The following is a 12,483-nucleotide window of genomic DNA, read 5'->3' on the forward strand; positions in this document are numbered from 1 at the left end:
TGGCTACTCGGGCTTTCTTTTGTTGATCATTCGCATGATAGATGGTTCTCCATCCCCTTATGTTCAATATGAAGGTGTCTTTAGGTCTAAAGTGGGTCTCTTGTGAACAGCATATAGATGGATCTTGTTTTCTTACCCATTCCATTACCCTATGTCTTTTGATTGGGGCATTGAGTCCACTGAGGTTTAGAGTGGGTACTGAAAGATATGAGTTTATTGCCATGATGATGCTTGTAGAGCTGGAGTTTCTGATGGTGTTCTCTGGTCCTTTCTAATCTTTCTTGCTTTTGATATACATATACATATACATATACATATACATATACATATACATATACATATACATATACATATGTGTGTGTATATATATGTATATTTTTTTTCATGTTTTGTCCCCTCAGAGAGTCCCCCTTAAAATTTTTTGCAGGGCTGGTTTAGTGGTCAAAAACTCTTTTGATTTTTGTTTGTCTGGGAAACTTTGATCTCTCCTTCTATTTTGAATGACAGCCTTCTTGGATAAAGAATTCTTGTCTGCATACTTTTCTGATTCAGCACACTGAATAGACTCCGCCACTCCTTTCTGGCCTGCCAAGATTCTGTGGATAGGTCTGCTGCAAACCTGATCTGTCTTCCCTTGTATGTTAGGGACTTTTTTTCCTTGCTGCTTTCATGATTCTCTCCTTGCCTGAGTATTTTGTGAATTTGACTATGGTATGCCTTGTTGCTGGCCAGTTTTTGTTTAATCTAATGGGGGTCCTCTGTGCTTTCTGGATTTTGATGTCTGTGTCTTTCCCCAGGTTAGGAAAGTTTTCTGCTATGATCGGCTCACATAACCCTTCTACCCCTATTTCTCTTTCTTCCTCCTCTGGGACCCCTATGATTCTGATGTTCCTTTTTAATGAGTCACTGATTCCTCTAATTCTTAAATCATGCTCTTTTGCCTTAATCTCCCTCTTTTTTTCTGCTTCATTATTTTCTATAAGTTTGTCCTCTATATTGCTGCTTCTCTGTTCTGTCTCATCCATCCTTACCACAGCTGCATCCATCCGTGATTGCAGTTCAGGTATAACATTCTTAATTTCATTCTGGCTATTTTTTTTTTACTTCTCTTATCTCTTCAGAAAGGGATTCTAATCTATTTTTGACTCCAGCTAGTATTCTTATTATTGTGATTCTAAATTCTGGTTCAGACATCTTGCTTGTACCTGTGTTGGTTAAATCCCTGGCTGTCGTTTCTTCATGGTCTTTCTTTTGGGGGTGAATTCCTCCGTTTTGTCATTTTGAAGAGAGAAAAGGAATTAATGAAGTAGAAATATTGAAATAAAACAATAAAATTTCAAAAATATTAAAATTAAAAATTAAACATACACACACACAAATCTAATAGTTAATGCTACATCCCAGGTGTGATTTTTTAGGGTGTTGAAAGTGGTTTGACAGATTAGGGGAAAAACAGGGGGCAAAGTATGTCATTTGAGAATTTGAAAAAATGAATACACTGAAGTAGAGTAAATTGGGTAGATGGGAGTAAAATAGAAATTGAAAATAATATACACAAAAGTAAAGAATATAGTAGAAAAGATTAAAGAAAAATATTTTTAATAAAAATTAAAAATAAATATGAGTTTTTTGTTCTGTATTTTAGAAAAAAGTAAAGAAATGAAAAAGAGAATAAAGATAAAGATAAAAAAAAAAAAATCATTTGATAATTTGAAAAAAATGAAAAAATATACTGTAGTAGACGAAAGTAAAATGATGGAAATAAAATGGAATTTGAAAAAATTTACATAAAATTAAAAAAAAAATAGTAATGACAATTAAATAAGATTATTTTGTAAATATGAAATTTATTGTCAAATAGGTTTTTATACAACACCCAATGCTCATCCCAACAGGTGCCCTCCTCAATACCCATCACCCACCCTCCCCTCCCTCCCACCCCCCATCAACCCTCAGTTTATTCAGTTTTTAAGAGTCTGTGATGGTTTGACTCCCTCCCTCTCTAACTTTTTTTTCCTTCCCCTTCCCCATGGTCTTCTGTCAAGTTTCTCAGGATCCAAATAAGAGTGAAAACATACGGTATCTGTCTTTCTCCATATGACTAATTTCACTCATCACAACACTCTCCAGATCCATCCATGTTGCTATAAAAGGCCACATTTCATTCTTTCTCAATGCCAGGTAGTATTCCATTTTGAATAGATACCACAATTTCTTTATCCATTCATTAGTTGATGGACATTTAGACTCTTTCCATAATTTGACTATTGTTCAAAGTGTTGCTATAAACATTGGGGTACAAGTGCCCCTATGCATCAGCACTCCTGTATCCTTTGGATAAATTCCTAGCAGTGCTATTGCTGGGTCATAGGGTAGACCTATTTTTAATTTTTTAGGAACATCCACACTATTTTCGAGAATGGCTGCACCAGTTTGCATTCCCACCAACAGTGCAAGAGGGCTCCCGTTTCTTCACATCCTCTCCAGCATGTATAGTCTCCTGATTTGTTCATTTTAGCCACTCTGACTGGCGTGAGGTGGTATCTCAGTGTAGTTTTCATTTGTATTTCCCTGATGAGGTGCGACGTTGAGCATCTTCTCATGTGCCTGTTGGCCAATTGGATGTCTTCTTACAGAAGTGTCTATTCATGTCTTCTGCCCATTTCGTCACTCTATTATTTGTTTATCAGGTGTGGAGTTTGATGAGTTCTTTATAGATTTTGGATACTAGCCCTTTGTCTGATATGTCATTTGCAAATATCTTTTCCCATTCTGTTGGCTGCCTTTTAATTTGGCTGATTGTTTCCTTTGCAGTGCAGCTTTTTATCTTCATGAAGTCCCAATAGTTCATTTTTGTTCTTAATTCCCTTGCCTCTGGAGATGTGTCAAGTAAGAATTTGCTGTGGCTAAAGTCAGAGAGGTTATTTCCTGCTCTCTCCTCTAGGGTTTTGGTGGTTTCCTGTCTCACATTCAGGTCCTTTATCCGTTTTGAGTATATTTTTGTGAATTGTGTAAGAAAGCGGTCTAGATTAATTCTTCTGCATGTTGCTGTCCAGTTCTCCCAGCACCATTTGTTAAAGAGACTATCTTTTTTCCATTGGATATTCTTTCCTGCTTTGTCAAAGATTTGTTGGCCGTACATTTGTGGGTCCAATTCTGGAGTCTCTATTCTATTCCATTGGTCTATGTGTCTGTTTTTGTGCCAATACCATGCTGTCTTGATGATGACAGCGTTGTACTAGAGGCTAAAGTCTGGGATTGGGATGCCTCCCGCTTTGGTCCTCTTCTTCAATATTTGTCTATTCTGGGTCTTTTGTGGTTCCATACATGTTTTAGTATTGCTTGCTCTAGCTTCGAGAAGAATGCTGGTGCAATTTTGATTGGGATTGCAATTTCGATTGTGTAGATTGATTTGGGTAGTATTGACATTTTAACAATATTTCTTCTTCCAATCCATGAGCATGGAATGTTTCTTCATTTGTTTGCATCTTCTTCAGTTTCCTTCATAAGCTTTCTATAGTTTTCAGCATACAGATCTTTTACATCTTTGGTTAGGTTTATTCTTAGGTATTTTATGAATCTTGGTGCAATTGTGAATGGGATCAGTTTCTTCATTGGTCTTCCTGTTGCTTCATTTTTAGTGTATAAGAATGTAAGTGATTTCTGTACATTGCTTTTGTATCTTGCGACTTTTCTGATTTCATGTATCAGTTCTATCAGACTTTTGGTGGAGTCTATTGGGTTTTCCATGTGTAGTATCATGTCATCTGCAAAAAGTGAAAGCTGACTTCATCTTTGACAATTTTGATACCTTTGATTTCCTTTTGTTGTCTGATTGCTGATGCTAGAACTTCCAACACTATGTTAAACAACAGCAGTCAGAGTGGACATCCCTGTCGTATTCCTGATCTCAGGTGCAAATATCTCAATTTTTCCCCATCGAGGATGATATTAGCTGTGGGCTTTTCATAAATGGCTTTTATCATGTTCAAGTGTGTTCCTTCTATCCTTAGTGTCTTGAGGGTTTTTATTAAGAAAGGATGCTGAATTTTGTCAAATGCTTTCTCTGCATCAATTGACAAGATCATATGGTTCTTATCTTTTATCAATGTGATGTATCACACTGATTGATTTGTGAATGTTGAACAAGGCCTGCAGCCCAGGAATGAACCCGTTGATCATGGTGAATAATTCTTTTTATATGCTGTTGAATTCGATTTGTTAGTATCTTATTGAGAATATTTGCATCCATATTCATCAGGGATATTGGGCTGTAGTTGTCTTTGTTGTAGGGTCTTGTCTGGTTAAAAATCAAAGTAATGCTCTCTTCATAGAATGAGTCTGGAAGTTTTCCTTCCCTTTCTATATTTTTTGGAACAGCTTGAGAACTAGAGGTATTACCTCTGCTTTAAATATCTGGTAGAATTCCCCAGGGAAGCCATCTTGTCCTGGACTCTTGTTTGTTGGGAGATTTTTAATGACTGATTCAATTTCTTCGCTGGTTATGGGTCTGTTCAAATTTTCTATTTCTTCCTGTTTGAGTTTTGGCCGTGTGTGGGTGCTTAGGAATTTTTCCATTTCTTCCAAGTTGTCCAGTTTGTTGGCATATAATTTTTCATAGTATTCCCTGATAATTGCTTGTATTTCTAAGGGTTTGGTTGTAATAATTCCATTTTCCTTCATGATTTTATCTATTTGGGTCATCTCCCTTTTCTTTTTGAGAAGCCTGGCTAGAGTTCATCAATTTTGTTTATTTTGTCAAAAAAACAACTCTTGGTTTCATTGATCTGCTCTTCAGTTTTTTAGATTCTATTTTATTTATTTCTGCTCTGATTTTTATTATTTCTCTTCTTCTGCTGGATTTAGGGTGTCTTTGCTGTTCTGCTTCTATTTCCTTTAGGTGTGCTGTTAGATTTTGTATTTGGGATTTTTCTTGTTTCTGAGATGGGCTTGGATTACAATGTATTTTCCTCTCAGGACTGCCTTTGCTGCATCCCAAAGCATTTGGATTGTTGTATTTTCTTTTTTTTGTTAATGTTTATTTATTTTTGAGAGAGAAAGAGGCAGAATGCGAGTGGGTTAGGGGGCAGAGAGAGAGGGAGGCACAGAATCTAAAGCAGGCTCCAGACTCTGAGCTGTCAACACAGACCCGGACGTGGGGCTCAGACTCACAAGCTGGGAAATTGTGACCTGAGCCGAAGTTGGAATCTCAACCGACTGAGCCACCTAGGCCCCCCTGGAGTGTTGTATTTTCATTTTCATTTGTTTCCATATATTTTTTAATTTCTTCTCTAATTTCGTGGGTGACCCATTCATTCTTTAGTAGGGTGTTCTTTAACCTCCATGCTTTTGGAACTGTTCCAGACTTTTTCCTGTGGTTGATTTCAAGTTTCATAGCATTTGGTCTGAAACTGTGCATGGTATGATCTGACTTCTTTTGTACTTATGAAGGGCTGTTTTATGACCCAGTATGTGATCTATCTTGGAGAATGTTCCATGTTCACTCGAGAATAAAGTATATTCTGTTGCTTTGGGATGCAGAGTTCTAAATATATCTCTTAAGTCCATCTGATCCAATGTATCATTCTGAGCCCTTGTTTCTTTATTGATTCTGTGTCTAGATGATCTATCCATTGTTGTATGTGGGGTGTTAAAGTCCCCTGCAGTGATCACATTCTTGTCAATAAGGTTGCTTATGTTTGTAATGATTTTATATATTTGGGTGCTATCATATTAGGTGCATAGACATTTATAATTGTTAGTTTTTCCTGATGGATAGACCCTGTAATGATTATATAATGCCCTTCTTCACCTCTTGTTACAGCCTTTAATTTAACGTCTAGTTTGTCTGATATATGTACGGCTACTCCAGCTTTCTTTTGACTTCCAGTAGTATGATAGCTATCCATCCCCACAATTTGAATCTGAAGGTGTCCTCAGGTCTCAAATGAGTCTCTTGTAGACAGCAAATAGATGGGTCTTGTTTTTTTATCCATTCTGATACCCTATGTCTTTTGGTTGGAGCACTTAGTCCATTTACATTCAGTCTTATCGAAAGTTATGGGTTTACAGTCATTGTGATATCTGTAGGTTTCATGCTTGTAGTGATGTCTCTGGTACTTTGTGGTCCTTGCAACATTTCACTTACAGAATCCCCCTTAGGATCTCTTGTAGGGCTGGTTTAGTGGTGATGAATTCCTTCCATTTTTGTTTGTTTGGGAAGACCTTTATGTTTCCTATCCTGAATGACGGACTTGCTGGATAAAGGATTCTTGGCTGCATTTCTGGTCCTCACATTGAAGATTTCCTGCCATTCCTCTCTGGCCTGCCAAGTTTCAGTAGATGTGTCTGCCACTACTCTTATGGATCTCAATTTGTAAGTTAGAGCATGTTTATCTCTAGCTGCTTTCAGAATTTTCTTTTTATCCTTGTATTTTGCCAGTGTCATTATGATATATCGTGCAGAAGATCGATTCAAGTTACATCTGAAGGGAGTTCTCTGTGCCTCTTGGATTTCAATGCCTTTTTCCTTCCCCAGATCAGGGAAGTTCTCAGCTATGATTTGTTCAAGTACACCTTCAGCCCCTTCTCTCTCTCTCTTCCTCTTCTGGAATTCCTATGGGACAGATATTGTTCCATTTGATTGCATCACTTAGTTCTCTAATTCTCCCCTCATACTCCTGGATTTTTTTTTATCTCTCTTGTTCTCAGCTTCTTCTTTTTCCATAATTTTTATCCTCTAATTCACCAATTCTCTCCCCTGCCTCTTCAGTCCGTGCTACGGCCAACTCCATTTTATTTTGCACCTCATTGATAGTAATTTTTACCTCCTCATGACTATTTCTTAGTCCCTTGATCTCTGTAGTAATAGATTCTCTGCTTTCTTCTGTGCCTTTTTCAAGCCCAGTGATTACTTTTATGACTATTATTCTAAATTCTTGTTGTGTTATAGTGCTTAAATTGTTTTTGATCAATTCGTTAGGTGTCGCTACTTCCTGGAGTTTCTTTTGAGGCGAGTTCTTCCATTTCATCATTTTCGGTAGTCCCTGTGGTGGCTCCAAACTGCATGGCACTTCCCCTGTGCTGTCTGGTGTAACTTGGGTTGGTGGGCGGGGCTGCAGTCAGACCCAATGTCTGCCCCCAGCCCACTGCTGGGGCCACAGTCACACTGGTGTGTACCTTATCTTACCCTCTCCCAGGGGCAAGATTCACTGTGGAGTGGTGTGGCCCCTGTCTGTGCTGCTTGCACACTTCCAGGCTTGGGGTGCTGCTTCGATAGGATCTGGCATATCAACCAGGGTGGATCCACAAGGTTCACAGTGGCGGGATGGGTAGGCTTAGCTCGCTTTGCCATCAGTGGTCCCCTGTGGTAGGGGCCCTGAAGCACCAGGAGGGAGGCAGACCCGTCGGAAGGATGGATCCACAGAAGCACAGTGTTGGATTTTTGCGTGATGCAAGCAAGTTTGGTGACAGAAACTGGTTCCCTTTGGGATTTTGGCTGGGGGATGGGAGAGGGAGATGGCTCTGGCCACTGCCTTTGTTCCTGCCGAGCTGAGCTCTGTCTTCCGGGACTCATCAACTCTGCCTCCAGGTGTCCTCTTACTCTTCCCGCTCTCTGAGAGCAGAGCTGTTGACTTTTAGCATCCCAGATGTTAAGCCCCGCTGGCTGTCAGAACTCACAGAGTTTGGCCCCTCCGCTTTTGCAAGCCAGACTTTGGGGGCTGTGCCTTCGGGGGCGGTCTCCCCCTCCACCACCCTGGCTCCCTCCCGACTGTCCGTATAGCATGCACCGCCTCTCTGCCCTTCCTACTCTCTTCCGTAGGCTTCTTGTGTGTGCTGGCTCCAGAGAGTCCATTCTGCTAGTCTTCTGGAAGTTTTCTGGGTTATTTAGGCAGATGTGGGTGGAATCTAAGCGATCAGCATGATAAGGTGTTCTCCTAAGCCTCCATCTTCCGCTCTCTCCCCAAATAGGAATATTTTTAATAGAAATTGAAAGTAAAAATGAAGTTTTGTCTCTGCCCCCCAAACTCAGGCTATCGGACAGCCAGCGAGTCATCTGAACGCCCTTGCTGTGGTTTAGATCGTTCTTGGGAAATACCACCTCAGAGGAGATGTGGCACCATGGGGGATGATCTTGAGAACATTGGACAGGAGCCGGCCCTGCCCAGAATGCAAACAGCAAGAGGGACGCACTTAGGGTGACCTGGCCCTCTGCCAGCCTCATGCCTCTGCTCAGGGACATCTGCCAGTGAGAATGGATAAATGGAGGATCCTCAGCAAAGCCAGATCTAGACCATCTGTGAGAACAGAGGGCTGTGCTGGGCAGGCAGCACCTTACACCTTGGGGCCACCTGTGGGGTTAGGTAACAGTCACAGTGTGTGGCATTGGGTGACCCTGCACATCAGTCTAGCTTGAGCACATGTGGCAGAGGCAGGCAGGCCCTGTCCAAGCATGCTCATATAGACATAGTAGGGACTTGGACCCAGAGACATGGCTCTATTCAACACATTCCATCTTTCCTGTAGCTACTTGAATACAGAATATACAATTTTTAACACCCTGAACTTCTCTACCACTTCCATGTCCTGTGGCACTGCTGGTTCACTTTCTGTGGATGACTACTTTTCCTCATTTTGGAGACCACTGCTTCCTACTTCCTTGGGATGTGGAGGTAGACATCAATTTTACCTGTGTACGTGTTGAAAAAACATTGCTTTGTAATTTTACATGTCTTATTCTGGTTGGCTATTAGTTTGCAGGCCATTTGATCCTTTTGGTTGTTGCTTTGAAATTTCCTCTGAGTTTACTTAGGGAATATTTCCCAGTATTCTGTGTCATGATTGGTGAAGTACAAGGTTGTATTTTAGTATTTTCTTATGCCAGTGGTGAGAACAGAAAGTACTGCTGACCATGTGTGAGTCCCAGTATTTTTTCCCTCTAATCCTTTATTGTGATTCTTTCCCAGCTTCTGGCAGCCTCCTCCTATGCATGTGGGTTTCTCTCCTGAGCTGGAGACACAAAGGGGCTGTCTGCTGGTGCCCAACTTGAGAGGAAGAGTGAATGTCCCCACTAGTTTTAAAATGCCCGCCTTCCTTTTACACAAAACCCAGATAGGGATACCATAACACACCTAAAAAACTACATGGGCAAAAATCTCCTTGACCTTGGCCTTGGAAATGATGTTTTAGATATGACTCCAAATGCACATTCAATGAAGACAAAAATCAGTGAGTGAGAACACATCAAACTAAAAATCTTCTGCTTAGGAAAAGAAACATTCACCAAAGGAAAAGACATTTTACAGGGATGGAAAAACATTGTAAAACGTGTGATATGAGGTTCATATATCCAAAATTTAAAAAAAGCTTATTTTGCTGAATATTATAAAACAAGCAACCGAATTAAAAAAAATTGGGGAGTAGAGGACTTGAAAGGGCATGTTTCCAAAGTCCATGTACAAACGTCCAGCAAGTGCATTAAAAGATGCTCAACATCACTCATCACCAGAGACATGCAAATCAAAGCCACAATCCCATAACACTTCACACCTGTTATTATGGCTGTTACCATCAGACAAGAGATAACAAATGCTTGTGAGCATGTGGAAATAAGCAAAACTGGTACACTGTCCCTAGGAATGTAAACTGGTGAGGTTACTACTGAAAGCAGTGTGGAGAATTCTCAAAAAATTAGAAACAAAAGTATGGTTGTGCCCAGCGATCCCATTTCTGAGTGATATATAGGGGGATGAAGTCACTACATCAGAGATATGTGCACCCCATGTTCATTGCAGTATTATTCTCCATAGCTGAGACACTGAAAAGACCTAACTGCTCATCAAAGGGATTAATAGATAAAGAAGATGTGAGATTAGATAGATAGATGGATGGATACAGAGATAGATAGATAGGTAGGTAGGTAGATAGATAGATAGATAGATAGATAGATAGATAGATAGATAGATGATAGGTTTCATCCTTATAAAAGTTAATCGTTCCATTTGTGACTACATGGATGAAGCTTGAAGACATTATGCTAAGTTAAATTAGTCCGAGAAAGACACATTCTGTATGATCAACACTTACATGTGGAGTCTAGACACATCAATTTCACAAGAAGAAAACAGATGTGTGCAATGGTGGGGTCCAGGGACTGAGGGGCAGAGAAAATGGGGGGGGGGGCATTGCTCAGTGTGGTCCAAACTTCCAGTTAGAAGATAGACAAAAAGCTTCCAGGGGTCTAATGTATAGTTATGATGACAATAATTAAGATACATATTGTTTATTGAAAGTTGCTTTATGTTCTTACCATAATTAGCTGAAGAATATACTAACTTTAACTTTGTAAACATTTCGCATTATATACATGTATCAAGGCATCACATTGTACACCTTAAACGTACATAATGTTATATGTCAATTATATCTCAATAAATCTGGGGCCAAAAAATAAGGGATTCCTAGAAGACATTCCTATACACATTTGGCTGGTAATAATTTAACTATGCATGGACATGACTGCAAATCATACAATATGTGATATTAACCCTAAAGATGTTTATGCACAGAGAAGATTTCATTCATACAAGTGTGCATGTGTCTGTGTTGGTGGGAATAATTTCATGTGATTCTGTACACTCATAGAAACAACAGTCATAACAACAGGTGTTAGGACACTGGTGCTAAGTAGAGATCGTGGCATTTTTGAAGAAAAATAAAGACATTATGGCCAGGGGATAGATCATGAGCAATTTGGGATGTAAAACAAAACAAAACAAAACAAAACAAAACAAAACGGTGAACAAGAACGGTGAACACTTTTCATCATTGTGATTGGAACATAACATAAGATCTGTGTTTTCCTTCCTTCTACATCTCACAGCTTTTGTACTCCATTTCCCATATGAATGGCTTCCTTTGTGCTTAGTTGATATTTTGCAGTGACACATTTTCATTTGCTTCTTTGTTCCTTTTGTGCACATTCTTTAGATAGATCCTTTGGGTTTACCATGCCCTTACACAAAAGACTCTAAAGCCATAACAGTCCATTGTCAACTGATAACTACTTAAATTCAATCCCATGGACAAGTACACTTTAACAGCTCCCACACCACTCCCCCACTCTACTGATGTCACAGGTCACATCTGTATGTATTGTGTACCCATGAACATTGATTTATAGTCACACTTGATGCTTTTGTCTTTTGCATCTCACAAAAGAATTGGAAGTGTAGTAGAGGGCTAATGTCAGCCTCCTAGCAGCCTAAGATGTCCCTGTGTTGTCTCTCACATCCATCCAAAACTTGGCATCCATCCACAAACAAATGTGCATTTTTGGGCCCTGTGGGATCCAGCTCCATATGCCAATGGACCCCTGAAGAGTCTTCCCTACACATGCATAGGTGAACATACCTGAGTGTGGCTATGGAATCTATAGTGACCCCTGAACCTGTTCCACCTTTCTTGTCTGTGGTCTCCGAGGTTCTGGGAAACAGTCTTAGTTGATCACACATGGACTGGAGTCTGTGGAAGTCCAACTTTCCAAAGAAAGTGAAAACTCTGACTTTAAATGATATCTTCATTCCCCCCATCCTTGTGCATTGTAGCATTATTTACAAGAACCAAAACACCCTATGTGTCCGCAGACAGAAGAATGGGTAAAGAAGAAGTGTAGCCTGTATGTATAGTGGAATTCTATGATTTGTCCATAAGAAAGAAAGAAAATTTGCCCTTTGTGACAACATGGGTGGATCCTGAGGGCATCAGCATAAGTGAAGTAAGTCAGACATGTGGGAAATCAAATATGTATGTCCTGGTGTAGGACATTACAGGGAACACATCGCAAAGCAGAACACTGCTTTCTGGCTTTGCTGAAAACAGCAGGCAATGCTTTGCTTGTGTGGTTAATGTGTATCCCCTTTAAAGGAGCACTCACTAACTTCCCTTATCTAGTTTAACGAATAATCTAGGGAGCACTCATCACCCGTAACTAGTTAATATAGACCCTAGGGGGCACTCACTTTGCTTTTCGATTTAATTTTAATCTAGGGGACACTCAGTTCCCTTATGTAGTTAACGTAAGTCTAGTGGGAACACTAAATTTCACTTATTTAGTTAATATTGATCTAGTGCAACAAGTTAATATAAATCTAGGGGGCACTGCAACTGATTTAGTTGAAATAAATTTTAGGGGAGCTCACTGTGAATATCTATTTAATGCAAATCGAGGGGGAACTCAGTTTCCCTTATGTAGTTAATGTAAATCTCGGGATACATTCCCACTTACCCAGTAAATTTTTATGTAGTGGGCAATCATATATCTCACCTAGTAGTTAATGTTAATCTTTATGGGGCACTCGTTTTCTCTTATCTAGTTATAGCATGTACTATCTTAGGGGGCACTCATTTCACCTTGTCTTGTATATTAGGAAACATTCCTTATGGGACACACTAGGTAAGCACACTTTGCTTATCTAATTAATG

This window comes from Felis catus, chromosome B3 (assembly GCF_018350175.1).
Source record: "Felis catus isolate Fca126 chromosome B3, F.catus_Fca126_mat1.0, whole genome shotgun sequence".
NCBI classification, from domain to species: Eukaryota; Metazoa; Chordata; class Mammalia; order Carnivora; family Felidae; genus Felis; species Felis catus.